This window comes from Mus caroli, unplaced genomic scaffold (assembly GCF_978045245.1).
Source record: "Mus caroli unplaced genomic scaffold, Mus_caroli_1 scaffold_6, whole genome shotgun sequence".
Taxonomy (NCBI): domain Eukaryota; kingdom Metazoa; phylum Chordata; class Mammalia; order Rodentia; family Muridae; genus Mus; species Mus caroli.
In genome coordinates, this window is record NW_028227261.1 from 138,349,679 (window position 1) to 138,368,075 (window position 18,397).

An 18,397-nucleotide genomic window follows, 5' to 3' on the forward strand; every position below is an offset into this window, starting at 1 on the left:
AATTAACAAAATCAGAAATGAAAAGGGAGACATAACAACAGAACCTGAGGAAATCCAAAACATCATCAGATCCTACTACAAAAACCTGTACTCAACAAAACTGGAAAACTTGGATGAAATGGAGAATTTTCTAGACAGATATCAGGTACCAAAGTTAAATCAGGATCAGATAAATCATTAAACAGTTCATAACCCCTAAAGAAATAGAAGCAGTCATTAATAGTCTCCCAAGCAAAAAAAAAAAAAAAAAAACCCACAGGACCAGGTGGATTTAGTGAGGAGTTCTATCAGACCTTCAAATAAGACCTAATACCAATACTCTTCAAACTATTCCACAAAATAGAAACAAAAGGAACACTTCCCAATTCATTCTAAGAAGCCACAATTTCTCTGATACCTAAACCACACAAAGACCCAGGAAAGAAAGAGAACTTCAGACCAATTTCGGCTATGAATATCAATGCAAAAATACTCAATAAAATTCTTACAAACTGAGTCCAAGAACACATCAAAACGATCATCCATTGTGGGAAGCCACATATGCCATTACAAGATGGCACTGGCTACCGCTGGCCACCACCTATAAGTTTGGATAAACAACCAATGTGCGCATGTGCAGTAGAGTTTTTTGCTGAGTCACTGCCTGGCCCGAGTCATGCAAATGAGGTACTGAAAGCATAACCAATGGAGTGTAGACACGCCTCTCCTAGGCCTATATAAGCAGCGCCAGTTCTGGGGCTTGGGGTCTTTTCACCTCTGCAATCAAGCTTTCCCAATAAACATGTGCAGAAGGATCATGTTGTGGCATCTTTCTTGCTGGCGAGTTGGGCACTCACAATCCATTACAATCAAGTAAACTTCATCCAATGGGTTCAGGGATGGTTCAATAAATTGAAATCCATCAACACCATCCGTTATATAAACAAACGCAAAGGAAAAAAAACCACATGATCATCTCGTTAGATGCTGAGAAAGCATTTGATAAAATCCAACACCCCTTCATGATAAAAATCTTGGAAAGATCAGGATTTCAAGGACCATACCTAAACAGAGTAAAAACAATATACAGCAAACCAGTAATCAACATCAAACTAAACAGAGAGAAATGTGAAGCAATCCCATTAAAACCAGGGACTAGACACTCTCTCCCTACCTATTCAATATAGTACTTGAAATCCTAGCCAGAGCAATTAAACAAGAAAAGTAAATCAAAGGGATACAAATTGGAAAGGAAGAAGTCAAAATAGCACTACTTGCAGATGATATGATAGTATACTTAAGTGACTACAAAAATTCCACGAGAGAACTCCTAAAGCTAATAAATACCTTATGCAGTAGCTGGATATAAAATTAACTGAAGCAAATCAGTGGCCTTTCTCTACACAAAGGATAATCAGGCTGAGAAAGAAATTAGGGAAACAACACCCTTCACAAGAGTCACAAATAATATAAAATACCTTGGTGTGACTCTAACTAAGGAAGTCAAAGATCTATATGATAAGAAATACAAGTCTCTGAAGAAAGAAATCAAAGAAAATCTCAGAAGATGGAAAGATCTCTGATACACATGGATTGGCAGGATTAATATAGTAAAAATGGCTATCTTGCTGAAAGCAGTCTACAGATTCAATGCAATCCCCATCAAAATTCCAACTCAGTTCTTCACAGAGTTAGAAAGGGCAATTTGCAAATTCATCTGGAATTACATAAAACCTAGGATAGCATAAACTATTCTCAACAATAAAAGAACCTCTGGTGGAATCACCATCCCTAACTTCAAGCTGTACTACAGAGCAATTGTGATAAAAAAACAAAAAACAAAACAAAAAACAAACAAACAAAAAAAACCCTGCATGGTACTGGTAGAGTGACAGGCAAGTAGATCAATGAAATAGAATTGAAGATCCAGAAATGAGCCCACACACCTATGGTCACTTGATCTTTGACAAAGGAGCTAAAACCATGCAGTGGAAAGAAGACAGCATTTTCAACAAATGGTGCTGGTTCAACTGGCAGTTATCATGTAGAAGAATGCAAATTGATCCATTCTTATTTCCTTATACAAAGCTCAAGTCTAAATGGATGAAGTAACTCCTCATAAAACCAGAGACACTGAAACTTATAGAAGAGAATGTGAGGAAAAGCCTCAAAGATGCAGGGACAGGGGAAATTTTCCTGAACAGAACACCAATAGCTTATGCTCTAAGATAAAGAATTGACAAATGAAATCTCATAAAATTGCAAAGTTTCTATAAGACAAAGAACACTGTCAATAGGACAAAACAGCAACCAACAGATTGGAAAAACATCTTTAACTATCCTACATTCAATAGAGGGCTAATATCCAATATATACAAAGAACTCAAGAAGTTAGACTCCAAAGAACCAATAACCCTATTAAAAAATAGGGTACAGAGCTAAACAAAGAATTCTCAGCTGAGGAATCCCAAATGGCTAAGAAGCACCTAAAGGAATGTTTAATATCCTTAGTCATTAAATGCAAATCAAAACAATCCTGAGATTCTACCTCACACCAGTCAGAATGGCTAAGATTAAAAACTCAGGTGACAGCAGATGCCTTCAAGGATGTGGGGAAAGAGGAACACTCCTCCATTGTTGGTGGGATTGCAAGCTGGTACAACCACTCTGGAAATTAGTTTGGCAGTTCCTCAGAAAATTGGACATAGTACTACCTGAGGACTCAGCTCTACCACTCCTGGGCATATACCCAAAAGGTGATCCAACATGTAATAAGGACACATGCTCCACTATGTTCATAGCAGCCTTATTTTTAATAGACAGAATCTGTAAACACCCCAAATGACCCTCAATAAAGGAATGTATATAGAAAATGTGGTACATTTACACAATGGAGTACTACTCAGCTATTAAAACAAAGAATTTATGAAGTTCTTAGGCAAATAGATGGAACTGGAAAATATCCCCATTTTGAAGTAACCCAATCACAAAAGAACACACATGGTATGCACTCACTAATAAGTGGATATTAGCCCAGAAGTTAGGAATACCCAAGATACAATTCACACATCACATGATGCTCAAGAGGTAGGGAAATCAAAGTGTGGATACTTCGGTTCTTCTTAGAAGGGGGAACAAAATTCCTCTGGGAGAAGATACAGAGACAAAGTGTGGAGCAGAGACTGACGGAAAGGTCATCCAGAGACTGTCTCACCTCAGGATCCATCCCACACCAGTCACCAAACCCAGACACTCATGTGAATGCCAAGAAATTCTTTCTGACAGGAGTCTCCTGAGAGGTTCTGCCAGTGCCTGACAAATACAGAGGTGGGCTCTCAGCCAACCATTGGACTAAGCACAGGGTCCCCAATGGAGGAGCTAGTAAAAGGATCCAAGGAGCTGAAGGGGTTTGCAGCACCCTAGAAGAAAAAACAATATGAACGAACCCGTAGCCCCAGAGCTCCCAGGGACTAAACCACCAACCAAAGAGTACACATGGAGAAACCCATGGCTCCAGCCACATAAGTAGCAGAGAATGGCCTTGTTGGTCATCTATGGGGGGAGAGGCCCTTTGTCCTGTGAGGGCTCAATGCCCCACTTAGAGGAATGCCAGGACTAGGAAGCAGGAGTGAGTCGGTTGGTGAGCAGGAGAGGGGGTAGAGGTTAGAGAGTTTCTGGAGTGTAACCAGGAAGAGGAATAACATTTGAAATGTAAATAAAGAAAATATCTAATAGTAAAATAGTAAAAATGTAAACCAAGAAAATATCTAATAAAAAATCATATGAGCTGGCCAAAAACAAACAAACAAAAATAAGACTAGTACCTTACTAAACATTCATTATGTATTTTATGAATTCACAAGCTCATTATAAGTTTAAAGCTCATTAATAGTTTTTATGTCACAAGGTAATATGGCTTTGTCAAGAAACAAATCTGATGCCTTGTGTATTATTAATTTGAAGTCTTGTATAGATAAACTAATCAATATTTTATCTTCTGTCCTTGCACTTACAATAAATTGTCCATTCCCAGTTTATGATCTTCAGTTACCAGATAGTGATCTCATTCCTAACCTATAGGAAATGTTTTCCTAGATTGTAAATTTGTTTAAATTCTGCTTTCTCTTCCTAGAGCAATTAGCCCATGAAACCTGAAGAGCTCTATATGGGGGCTTGAGATAACTTGTATCAATTTAGGAGTTTTATAAAGTCATTAAAATGAATTATGAAATCATCAACTCATCTACACAGCATTATACAGAAGATGTACACAGAAAGTAGATCTTCATATTAATTCTGTAGATATGCCCAGGAATCATGAGGCTATATAATAGTGGTAGGAAAGGCATATCAGCAGTGAAACGCAATTTTGGGATGAAGTCTACGAGGACCTTGCATCTCAGAGCACACCCACTGTAGCCATGCAAAATTGTAGCTCATCTTCAGAAATATTTGCTTGCCATAAACTTTCCTATGATGGCTTCTGACACTTTGAGAATTAATCTTATTCAAATTAAAGTGACCAAGACCAATACAAAAAAATGACAAAACATGTTGACAGATATGTAGGGAGAGACACTTATTCATTGCTGGTAGAGTATAAACTAGTACTATGCAAATCAGTATAGAGTTTCCTCAAAATGCCAAAAATCTATCTATCACAAGCTCCAACTATACCACTTTTGGGTATATACCCAAAGGAGTTAATATCTTTCTATGGAGATAATATTTATCCATGTTTATTGCTGCTCTATGTAAAATGGATAGAAACTGGAAAAGCCTAGATGTTCACCAGCTGATGAATGGATAAGAAAAATATGTTGCATTTGAACTACGGGATATTATTAAGTTGTTAATAAAGGTGAAATTGGGCTGGAAAGAACCTAGATGTCCCTCAACAGAAGAATGGATACAGAAAAGGTGGTATATTTACACAACGGAGTACTACTCAGCAATTAAAAACAATGGATTTACGAAATTCTTGGACAAATGGATGTGTCTGGAGGATATCATGCTTAGTGAGGTAACCCAATCACAAAAGAAGTCATTAGATATGCACTCACTGATAAGTGGACATTAGCCCAGAAACACAGAACACCCAAGATACAATTTGCAAAACACAAGAAAATCAAGAAGAGGGAAGACCATTGGGTGGATACTTCATTTCTTCTTAGAATAGGCAACAAAATACCCATGAAAGGAGTTACAGAGACAAAGATTGGAGCTAAGACAAAAGGATGGACTATCCAGAGACTACCCCACCCGGGGATCCATCCCATAATCAGCCACCAAACACAGACACTATTGCACAATGCCAGAAAGATTTTTGCTGAAGGGACCCTGTTATAGCTGTCTCTTATGAGGCTATGCCAGTGCCTGGCAAATACAGAAGTGGATGCTCATAGCCATCTATTGGATGGAACACAGGGTCCCCAATGAGGAGCTAGAGAAAGCACCCAAGGAGCTGAAAAGGTCTGCAACCCTATAGGTGGAACAACAATATGAACTAACCAGTACCCCCAGAGCTCGTGTCTATAGCTGCATATGTAGCAGAAGATGGCCTAGTCGGCCATCACTGGGAAGAGAGGCCCCTTGGTATTGCAAACTTTATATGCCCCAATACAGGGGAATGCCAGGGCCAAGAAGTGGGAGTGGGTGGGTAGGGGAGCAGGGCGGAGGGGGTGTATAGGGAAATTTCAGGATAGCATTTGAAATGTATATAGAGAAAATATCTAATAAAAATAAATAAATAAATAAATAAATAAATAAATAAATAAATAAATGAAAAGTGAAATTGGTAGGTAAATTGAGCTATAAATAATCTTATTAAATGAGGTAACCCAAATCCAAAAAGATAAATATTTAATAAAAATAAATAAATAAATAAATAAATGAAAAGTGAAATTGGTAGGTAAATTGAGCTATAAATAATCTTATTAAATGAGGTAACCCAAATCCAAAAAGATAAATATTGCATAGTTTGTACTTTTTTAAAGTGCATCTACCTGTTTACCTGTGTTCTCCTATTTATTTATTTATTTATTTATTTATTTATTTATTTAATGTTTTGTCTTATATGTAGTTGTTAGCTTTTATGCTTTTGATGTGTGTGTTTCAGTCGGAGTAACGGCAGAGATTAGTGAGCCTCTAAGGCTACCAGGGAGGAGATCTTCCAAGGAAGGGGGAATAAACTATAGTGTTATGAAGAGATAAAGGAGAAACTATGATAGAAGGTTAAATGAGAAGCAGAGTGGAAGGGCAAGGTAAAGGAAAGAATATGGAGGGGACAATTAACCCCTAAGTCATTTTGAGAAGTCATATGAAAACCAACTACTGTCGAGGCTTTCTAAATATATATACATATATGAAAGAAATTTAAATTGAGTCTGCATATAATGAGAAAGACAATGTCCTAACTAGACATCATATGCCACCAAGTAAAATCTCCACAGTGAGTTACATCTTGCTATTTCCTTGGCCAAAGGAGTGCCATAGATTGCCTGTCAAACATAACACTATTGCCAAGGCTACTGTTCACTTCCCACAACCTGATGATAATGCTCTATTGATGGAAGCACCACCTATGTCTTGGAGAAATCAACCTGGTGTCCAACTAGAAGCTTCACTTCTACTAACTAGCATCCATGCTGGAAGGTACTTCATATGCTACTAGAGGAGAAAAGTGGTCATCAACATGACCTAGCTATAAACATTGAAACCTGTAACAATGACCTGTCTACAAGACATACTGGTACAATAGTGACACAAGTGTTATGGTAGCAACCAACCACTTTTTAGTTAGATTTAAGACTTATAAAATCCATATCCAACACTACCAAAGTAGCCATGAACCTGAGAGTAGATAGGCCCTAGGAGGAAACCTACTACTACTATACTGCTAAATGAACATAGCAATGAAATTACTCCCAATGACATATTACTATACATGCAGTTCAATGCCTCACTCAAGCCCCATCAGAGAAGCTTCTTACAGTAGAATTAACACAAAACTCCACAGCTGTGTAGAGTTAGAGACTTTGGAGTAGTCAACCATAAATGAGATGTTTTTACTACACCCCTCCCTTAAGGCTCAGGAATCTTTGTAAAAGAAAGGGCAGAAAGAGTTTCAGAGGCAGAGATGGTAGATGAGTCCAAAGATCAGCATCTTCCAGCCACAACAAGGCTCCATATAGATGAACTTACATAGACTGACAACATGCACAAGACCTGCAAAGACTCAAAACGGAAAAAATTCCAACATTGAAAAGGGGATGTGAACACAAAGCTCCACCCCCTAACCAAGAAGCTTATTGCAATTGATGCCTGCTAGCAAAAGAAAAACTAAATTAGTGTCATTGATTATATCAACCCCATTCTGGGTCAGGGGTAGTGCCTGCTTTTTTGTTTTGCTTTACTTTGGCTTGGTATTTTTTCATCTATGGGCTGTTTATTTTCATTTTTGTTTGGTTTCGTGAGGGAGAGAGTGAAGGGAAGAGGATAAACATCATGGAGTTGGGTGGGTAGGAAGGTGAGGAGTATCTGGAAGGACTTGGGGAGGGGAGAGAGTATGATATATATATATTAGTATATATATTATGGAAAATCTAATTAAAAAGGACAACTTTATCAATCAAAACATAAAGAAACAAAAAGAACTAATTAAATAACTCAGGTATGCTTTCTATGGGACGATATTGACACTCTGCACTTTCTAAATAATCCATATAATATATATATACTAAATGCTATATATGTAAATATATAACATATATCATACTAAAATGCTCAACACTCATGGCAAGCACCTCCCAAAGCCTGGGCAGCTAATGGTGTAAAGGATGCTGTGGGCAGTAACTGCAGTAAACAAAGGGATACAGAGTTTGAGGCTCAGGGGAAGAAGTGCCTTAGAGGATGATTCCTTCATCAGGCTGTGATTTAACCGCATTGAGACAAAGGATGAAACTCTTGCATGAGTCAGATGTTCTATATCTGGCTATATAAACAGGTACAAGTTATAGCGTGCATGGGAAACACAGTAAATCAAAACCAAACTGGTACAGCTAGACTCTGAAAGCCAGTTTGATTACTCTCTGCACATCTGCCAATTCCCAGGTCTAAGATCACCTGCTGTGTTGTATGAATGAAAATGTTACATCCCATTACCTGCTTTGACTATCACCATATGGCTGTCAGCCGAGAAGTATTTATTGAGCCTCCCACAGATGAGTAATTTTAGAAACTACATTAACTAGAAAAGATTCAAGGGTAGAATAATTATTAAGCTCCTTTAAAAAAAAATCACTGGGTCTTATTATTATTATTATTCCTAAAAAGCAGAAAATCCTGTGTTCCTTATAAGAACCCAGCAGAGAACTCACCCTCAAAACACTAGTCTAAAATAAAGAAAACTAGGATGGAGCACAGACCATGAGATCTGAAGTAAAGATTAATTATGTTTGTGACGCCTTACCTTGCACATGCCTTATCTCATTCATACCTACTCCAACTCATAAATGATGAAAGCAAGTTTCAGCAAGAATGGGTAACATAGATAGCAAAGCAGAGACAGACAAAACCAAGCACAGGCCTGTGAGAAGGGTTTTACACCAGGCAGTGGTGGCACATGCCTTTAAAACCAGCATTCGGGAGGCAAAGGCAGGAGAATCTCTGAGTTCAAGACAGCCTGGGCCACACAGAGAAACCTGTCTCTTAAAAAAAAAAAAAAAAAAAAAAGACTAAGCACACATTCAGATTTTCAAAGCCTTTACCCACCGGCCTACAAATTATAGATAGGGACTTTCACATTCCTATTATGATACTCAACTCTAGATATATGTTATTGCCCCAGAATGTCACAGGAGCAAAGCTGAAAAGCAGGACAACTGCTCCCTTGAAACATGAGGGCTCACTAGTAGTTCTAAGTAACCTTGTACTGATTCTTGGTATTGTGGTCTTCTTTAAAATGTGTCACAAATGGTCTGGGAAAACTTTCCTTGTATCTTTGTTATGCAAACTGGCCTTTCCCTTTCAATTACACCTTTAGATGTTTAGATAATTTGTTTCCTTGGGTTTGGTTAAATCTCAAAATTCTAACTGTTCTTTACCACCTCCCTCCCTCCTTGGCAATATCCTCATGTGAACACAAATGCGACTTTATCTCTCTTCTGTTTTTGCCAAACATGTGTTTACATAAACTTACATGCTGCAGGCTTGGTTCTATTTAAAGTTAGGAAATCATCCCCATCCCTCTGTCCTCTGTGGACTTCTGTCAGGAGAGTTCTTTGTAGGAGCAACACTCTTTGCCTCTCATGTACCTTGAATTTCTCCTTCTTCTTTAGTATTCCTCTCTAGGAAAAAAAAAAATCTCACCACACCCTGAGTTTGTGTAAATGTCTTCTCATCTCCTTTCTCTTCAAAAACTTCTTCCCTTCATAAAGAATATTGTCTACCTTACTCCTCCATGCGATACATACGCCAAGGGCAGGCCTTGAGAGAAACGACATTGGGTTTGTTCTTACTATGATTATGTGAGCTATATCTAAATCATTGTCTTCAAGTTCCACTAACAAAGTTGATGTTCCAGTACCCACCCAATCCGTCTTTTGCAGACTTCCACAGTTGTTCTAAAGTTTGAGTAAAAAACATAATTCACTAGCACCATCATATCATACTAGAGATAATAATCACTACAAAATTGCTATAAAGGCCAGGCAGGCACTGTGATACACACATATAACCCAAGCCACTCGGGAGGCAGAGATGAGATCGCAAAATCAAGGTCAGGTACTTTTATGTTAACTTGCCACAAGCTAAAGTCATCTGCAAGGTGAAAACCTCAATTAAGAAAATGCCTCTAGCCGGGCGTGGTAGCGCACGCCTTTAATCCCAGCACTCGAGAGGCAGAGGCAGGCGGATTTCTGAGTTCAAGGCCAGCCTGGTCTACAAAGTGAGTTCCAGGACAGCCAGGGCTATACAGAGAAACCCTGTCTCAAAAAAAAAAAAAAAAAAAAAAAAATGCCTCTATAATATCAAGCTATGGGCATTTTTTTAAATTATTTATTGGTGTGGGAGGGATCATCTCATTGTGGGTGGTGCTATTCCTGGGCTGGTGGTCCAAAGTCCTGTAAGAAAACAGAATGAGCAAGCCACATCAAGCTAGTAAGCAATACCACTCCATGGCCTGTATATCAGCTCCTGCCTCCAGGTTCCAGCTCTGCTTGAGTTCCTGTCCTGACTTTCTTCAATGATGGACTATGGTGTGGAAATACACGCCAAATAAACCCTTTCCTCCCTAACTTGCTTTTTGGTCATGGTGTTTCAGCATAGCAATAGAAACCCTAACTAGGTAGTTGGTGTGGTCTGTAGAGCCAGTTCTAGGCCAGCCTGAGCTACATAGCATGACTGTCTCAAAAGCAGCATGCAAACACACAAATTATTTCCTTAAAAAAATACTGTTTTTGGTAGAGCATAAAGTACATTTTATATGTAAGCAATTCATATTTCAATTTTATCATCTTTTGTGTATCTACCTTCAAAATAATCTTCTGTTACTTATTTATTCAGATGATTGAACTTTGATTAAATCTAGCAAGAATACACTCAAGTTTAATATCTAACTACACTTGAAGCAAGACATTTTTCCAAACAAGTTTTCAGTTGTACAGGATTTCTTTATAATACATGATTTAAAATACCCAAGTTAATATTAAGAAATACCACATTTGAATGCACTCTGGAGTTTTGAGAATTATATAGATCTTGACTACAAAGATGTATTTTTTTTCAGTATTAGAGACCAGATCTTTTTTTTAATATTTTTTATTAGGTATTTTCCTAATTTACATTTCCAATGCTATCCCAAAAGTCCCCTATACCCTCCCCCCCCACACTCCCCTACTCACCCACTCCCACTTTTTGGCCCTGGCGTTCCCTGTACTGGGGCATATAAAGTTTGCAAGTCCAATGGGCCTCTCTTTCCAGTGATGGCCGACTAGGCCATCTTTTGATACATATGCAGCTAGAGTCAAGAGCTCCGGGGTACTGGTTAGTTCATATTGTTGTTCCACTTATAGGGTTGCAGATCCCTTTAGCTCCTTGGGTACTTTTAGAGACCAGATCTTGAATGTTATGTATGCTAGCAAGAACCCTAAGTCACATCCCTAGCTCAAAAATGTTTTAACCTTGTGAGTATGCACACAAATGTGTGTGTGTGAGTGTGTGTGTGTGTGTGTGTGTGTGTGTGTGTGTGTGAGTGTGTGCAGGTACACAGCATGTGTGGAAATGTGAGGATCACCTTGAATATTGTACTCCCTTTTAAGATAGGGTCTTTTGTTGTTCACTGGGGCATATGCCAGGCTAGATGGCCCTCAAGCGTCTGTGTTTCTCCTATTCTATCTCTGATTGCCTCATAGGAGAAATGAAATTACAGATATGCGGCACTGCATCCAGTCTTCTGCAGAAAGCATTTTACCTACTGGGCCATTCCCCAGCTCAAATATTTTTAAACAGGAACTTGGTAACTGAGAAACCAGAACTTGAAATATGTATGCCTGGTAATCCTGCATGCTTTCAATCAATCCAAGAATTGTTCCTGGATTTAATTACACAAATAACAGCTCTGTACCTCAATATCTCCATCAGTAAACTGTGAATAACAATAGCCCTTGCTAGAAAGTATTGTTTTACATACATTATTATGTGGAAGTTCCTTGTTCACAAGATCTGTTCTTTGAAAAGGCCATAGAGGCAGCACTGCCTGAGATACAATAAGGGCTGATAGTTGGCTAATTACATCACCCTCCTCTAGGCAAAGGCAGCAAGAGACCCATCTACAGTGATGCAAAGCTACATTTACTGATTCATTGCAAGCAGGAAAAACAAGCATCCTGGGGACACAGAGGGAATCTCAATAAGACCCTGTTAGGAAGAACTTCCTATAGGAGTTGAGCCTAGGGAGCATCCAAGGAAATGGGTATCCTCTTCAGACTAGATACTGTCTAGGAGCAGGGTTGTCTTCAGACTAGATACTGTCTAGGAGCAGGAATCGTTTTGATTGAGTTCTTATCCAGTCACTGAAAGACAAAAGCCGAGGTTGTGCCATAATTGGCAAAAAGGGCAGTGATCACTCATTGTTAGCCAGGAATGGAGAGCGTCTGCTCATCTTCTTGGTTGGTAATGTTCATATTTCTGCCTATTCAGACATTGCCATGAAGATTCCCATGAAGACTCTATTTCTGTCCAGCTTCACGACATGCTCTAGGTTGTCTCAGCTGAGGTTAGTGTTCTGTGGAAGTGTTTATCTTCCCTCGGGAGAGCATACATTCAAGCTAAGTACTTAGAAAGCTCCTGGTTAGCAGAGACTTGTTTTCCTGTTTCTCAAACCAGATAAGAAAGTTTTGATTAAATGGCAGGGCTGGTAAGAAAATAGTAGCTATCATTGCTACATTGTTGAGCTTAATTTAAAGTCCTTTCTTTAATAATTATTGTGTAACTTGAGCTTCAGAACAGTTCAAGTATGGGGGGGTGCGGGGGACTTCTCTTACTCACTTCCAGAGGTTCAATAGATAATGTACGTCATGCAAATGACCCCTCCTTGATATAAAGACTGCCTTCTGGAGTTGTGATGCAATACTTCCCTGGGAAGATGCATATTTCAGTTCCTTTTAACAATCATGGAACAATATTGGGTCACAGATGCTTCACGGTGCTTTGTATTTTCCAGCTACACTTCAACTTCTCCCTAGAAATCTGTTAGACCACTGGTGTTGGATCTCTGATTAATCACACTTCCTGCTTCCACTAGGCTGTGCTAGCCTTCTCTGTTAAGACCTAATGGCCACAGGCTACTTCAGTAGGGACAGCTTTGCCTATTGTCCACAGTCCTGTTTCTGCCCCAAACAGGATCTTTAAAAGGGTACTAAGCTCACATCCTCTTTCACAGAGTAGCTTCCTAAAGAGAAAATAACTGTGCCTTAAAAGGTAGTATGCCTCAGCATGTTTTGCTTATAACTTTGGAATGACAGAGAACATGATTTTTGAGCTATGGAAAAAAATAGAAAAGCAAACTATTCTGTTAAATTCAGGCACTGAAATTCCTAGATTTAGACTAATCAACTAGTTATATATACACGTTCCTGCACATTTCCAGAAACCTGCCAAATAAAATCCGGCAGGAAAATGGAAATTCCCAGGAAAATTTTGTACTAATGATTCTTTGTCCAGCACCATCTTTTTGCATGTGGGAATTCCCCTAATCACTCTATTTCTCTCCTTAGACCCTGTACAAAGTGAAAGTGAAAACAGATCGTCATCGAATGAAAGCAGTTCCCAGAAAGAAAATGGACTCTGAGCCCAATACATGTGCTCCAGCATCCCAACCCTGCGGCTCACAAACTGTCGCCTCCGGAAATTCACACCAGCACTATGAACGCCACTTTTCTTTATCTGTCCATGGGTTTTTTCCTGATGTTGAAAGGAGAAGCCTGAACTTTCAGCAAAACACTTACGACCTTGTGAGTATGTTCAGGCATCTGATCTTTCCTAGGACAGTCAAAGCATTTTGAATGCAGAGACGACATTTGTATTCTTATTGTTACTTCCAGCACTTGGGATAACGATATATTAAATGTCTATTAGATGTGTTGCCTTGGAGTATTGGGCTGGAGTTATGCATTACCAGGCAGGTCCAATTTTCATTTGCACACCTCTTAATATCAATTGAATGCCATACACCATACCTATTTAAGACACATTTAAAAATCACGTTTCTAGTATATTACAGGCAACTAAATGCACTAATGAAGTAGTAGGTATTCAGTACCGTTTATCTCCCTTTTCTTTTAATCAAAATAAGGGGATTTTGAAGTAAATTATCTTCTCTGTATTCTTTACCATAATAAGCCAAACATAATTTGAGGACTAAAACATAGTTTCATTTAGAAAGATTTTTCATTTATCATGAAGAAATTATTAAACAGTTTCCTCAGCTAATTCTATCTTATATTTCCCTGCTTTGAGAGTATATGGAGGTCAACAAAGGAGTGATTCATTGGTATTCTGACCTAGCGTTCTAACCTTATAGTCAGCTTTTTCCAATGACACTGTTGGGCTAGAGAGATTGCTCAGCAGTTAAGAGCACTGGCTGTTCTTCCAGAAGAAGATTCCCTGCATCCGATGGCAACTCACAGCTATCCGTAACTCCAGAAGGTATTCCCTCTTATGGCTTCTGTGGGTACCAGGCATGGTGTACAGAAATACACAGAAAAATAAATTAAATTAGGAATTTTGGCCAACTGTGATGGCAAACACATTCAATTCCAGCACTTAGAAGGCAAGGTAGTTGGATTTCTGTGAGTTCAAGGCCAGCCTGGAACTACATAGTGAGTTCCAGAAGAGCCAGAGCTATGTAGAGAGACCCTGTCTCAAAAGCAAAAGTAATTAATAATAATGATGATAATGATGATGATGACGAAACCTAAAATGTTCCTCGATGGATATATGATTAAACAACTATAGTATGCCCATACTGTGCAATACCACTCAGCAATTTATTAAAAGCTATTGATACAAACAAAATGTCACATGGAATTCCAGGATATGATTCTGAATAAACTAAAACAATCTGAAAACATGACATATTTTACAATTCTACTAACAATTTGCGGTGTGTGTATGAAACGGCCTTCCAAAAGCCCATGCATTAAAGGTTTACTTCCCAGCTGGTAGCACTACTGAGAGGTGGCTAGATCATGAGGCTTGCTTCACTTATTGGTAATCTATTGATCAGCTCATAATGAAGGGGTTCATAGAAATCATGGGCCTACTTAAAGAAAGCAGGCCACTGCAAACATTGCTAGTATGCTGTCTGTGGAAGATAAAGAATGTCCCTCTTCTTCCATATTTCTCTATACTTCCTAGTGAACAGGTTTGCACTACACAGGATCCCTGCCATAACGTCCTGGCTCATTGGGCCCCAAAGCAGTGGTGCTATCAACCACGAACCATAGCTCTGAAACCACGAGGTAAAATAAACTCTTCTTCCTTCAGGTAGACTTTCTCAAGGAATGGGTCACAGTGACAGAAAAGCAATTCTGAATCAGCAAAATTAGACAAGGAAAACAGATTCAGTGTTTACAGAAATTTCCCTTCTGAGAGCCATGAGGGATAATCAGTTCAATTCCTCTCTCCTAGCCTGTGGTAACTTCAGTCATTTTTTGATTTACTGCAGTTGCCTTTGTTCCTCTATCTTCACTCTGTTGTCCCCCTATGCATGGCTATCTTGGTATTAAATATCTATTCTTTATTATTTGGGGCATCCTACTAGATACCATAGGCCCACAGGTTGACCCCAACCCAGGAGCCTACTGCCTCAATCTCCCAAGTAATGGGATTTCGGGCACATACCAACACATCTGATTCATTTTTTCCTATATCAACAGTCATCTTTGATTAAGGCCTAGACTTTATCGTAATTAGCTTGGCCTTAGAAATTTTTTCTGTTGCTGTGATAAAGTATCCTGCTAAAGCAACCTACAGAAAGAAGAGTATATTTTAGACTCAGAGCTGGAAGGAACAATTGATTATGGCAAAGAAAGCAAGGGAGCAAGGGCTTAAAACAAGTGGTCAGATGTTCTCGATAAGAAGAAGGGGGTGATGAATACTTGTGTTCTTTGTAAGTGGGGAAAAGTGTAAGTAAAGAAACCAAGAAAAATCTGGGAGCAAGGTTTTTATTGTGGATGAGAGAGAAGGGTGTGGGGGCATTCAGGGGCATCTGGAAGAGTCCAGAGCTAAGGGAAATGGAAGCTAACTGGACATGGCCCAGAGGAAAGCAAGATTAGCAGAAGAGCATCAAGAGAGAATTTCAAGAATAGTGTGTGCATGAAGAAGTGGAGAGACTTGCTATCATATAGAGAACAAGGGATATCCAGGAGGAGGGAATCCTGGGGATTACAGCAGTCTGGGAGCTAGTCTGGAGGAGTGGTAGTAGGCAGACAGGGAATCAGTGTGTAGATAATCAACAAGATAGCAAGCTTCTGGCCTTTCCCAAAAGTGTGACCTTTCTGGCTGACTTACCTGGGCATGTTCTAGGCAGAGCATAAATATGTCAAAGCTTGCACAGCGAGATACTATGGACCTACACCTCTTTTTTCAAGCTGATCAATGCAAAAAGAGAAACCCCACCCAATATCACCAAAACACTCAACTACCAATCTTCCAGGGAAAAGCAGATTTCAGTTTCTATCTCCTTCCCACTTATGATCGATATATCCATTTGTTGTGTCTGTGTGCATTCATGCGCGTGTGTGTGTGTGTGTGTGTGTGTGTGTGTGTGCATGTGTGTGCACACATACTTTACTATTAACAGAACTTGATTGCTTGCTGTTGCTGTGATTTTTTTTTTCTGTCTTTTAATTCTTTAATTGTTGGGAAAACTGAACTCAGTCCATGACCCTGGATGGTAACATAAGCAGGTACCAATACCACTGCACTTGACTTGACACTGTGCTGGTTTTGAAAAAGTGCCATCTTTTGCAAAAATGTGTATCTTATTTCTAAATGAGATATGAATGTCTTAAAGCTGCTATTTCCTAGGCTAATGTAATAAGGCATAAATAAACTTTATTCTTAATAACATTCAGGTATAATTTTGTAGGACTTTGAATAAATGAATTCAACATATAGATGTGATGTTTATTTTTGAGGCTAATTTGTCAATTTTGTCTAAGTTTTTCTCCAGTACATTTACTTCAATGTTAATGTCTTAAGATTTCTATCATTAATTGATTATGAAAATTAAATGTATTTACTCACAAAATCCCTATATATGTGTATACATAAATACATACATACAGTATGTATACTTATATATATTCTTAGTTGAGATATATACACATTATATTGTAAGTACATATTTTTATATTTTTGTATTCTATTTATGTGTATGTGTGTTGCCTGCAGAAGCCAGAAGTGTTGGTCAGATTCCCTGGAGCTGGAGAACAGGCAGCTGTACTAGATTCGAGTACTGATAACAAACCTTAGATCCTCTGGAAGAACAAGCCCTCTTAACGGCTTACCCATGACTCCAGCCCAAGAAAACATAATCTTAGAATGTAGACTTGTAAAAAACTATTAAGAACTAGAGTATAGGGAAGGAAATGTCGGTGTTATATATATATTACACTACTAATATAAGGAACAATTACAGATTGTAGTATCCTAGTTCGTGTAGGATCATGGAACTATATCGCTCACAAATATGAGATATTTGCGCCAAACATCGTACTGAACAGATACCTAAGTAGAAAGGTGTTTACAGTAAAAAGATGAAATAGTGCTGGATTTTGGTTGTTTGGTTCTGTTTGTTTTTGCCTTTGTTTTTCTTTTTGGATGGAAGGCTTCCCAAACACAAGAAATGGTTTTATAATTCTATTTGTGAGTAGGCTTTGAGGAATAAAAGAAGAAACCGTTTCCTGGTAAGGGAGCAAGTCACAGAAGCTAAACACCTCAATTTGTCACACTGACAGCGCTAGCCTCGCTACCTCACTTCTCACAAGTGGCAGCCACTGAGTAAAGACTGGAGTGGAAGCAACCAGATGGTTTACAGCTCAGGAAGTGGGGCCTGAAGAAGTCACCAGGCTCCCCAGCAGTAGTCACCCCACACCCTATCACGTCCGAGGTTTGGAGCCTAAGGAAGACACTCGGGCCAATGGAAAATCCAGCCGACCCACCTGACACCAGCCTGGAGGACTCCACAGGGATTTTCCCCGGAGGAAATCTTTTCCAAGCCTCAGTGATTTCCACCCGGCTTGTAGGGGGAGAGAGGGAGGCCTCTGAGACACGCCCATGGCCTGCAGAGGGAGGAGCCGGCAGAGAGGGGAGATTGCAGAGGGAGGGGCCGGCGGAAGGAGGAGCCAGAGGACAGAAGAGCGGGCGGAGGAGGAGCCTGCAGAGGGAGGAACCAACAGAGGGCGGAGCCTGCAGAGGGAGGAGCTCACAGAGAGAGGAAATTGCAGAGGGAGGAGCCGGCAGAGGGAGGAGCCCGCAGAGAGAGGAGATTGCAGAGGGAGGGGCCGGCAGAGGGAGGAACCGACAGAGGGCGGAGCCGGCAGAGGGAGGGGACGGCGGAAGGAGGAGCCGGCAGAGGGAGGAGCCGGCAGAGAGAGGAGATTGCAGAGGGAGGAGCCGGCAGAAGGAGGAGCCGACAGAGGGCGGAGCCGGCAGAGGGAGGGGACGGCGGAAGGAGGAGCCAGCAGAGGGCGGAGCCGGCAGAGTGCGGAGCCGGCAGAGGGAGGAGCCCGCAGAGGGAGGAGCCGGAGGAGGGAGGAGCCGGCGGAGGGAGGAGCAGGCAGAGAGAGGAGATTGCAGAGGGAGGAGCGGGCAGAAGGAGGAGCCGGCGGAGGGAGGAGCCGGCGGAGGGAGG

The 18,397-nt window shown here is 39.9% G+C and overlaps 1 long non-coding RNA gene across 1 annotated transcript; it reads right to left on the bottom strand.

Moving 5' to 3' along the window:
• Window positions 1-10,905: 10,905 nt before the first annotated feature.
• Window positions 10,906-17,810, bottom strand: LOC147004404 (uncharacterized). Its single transcript, XR_015047262.1, has 3 exons — window positions 17,706-17,810; window positions 14,053-14,203; window positions 10,906-12,347 (listed from the first exon to the last, which is right to left on the bottom strand). It is a non-coding gene; the product is annotated as an uncharacterized LOC147004404 (long non-coding RNA).
• Window positions 17,811-18,397: the final 587 nt, after the last annotated feature.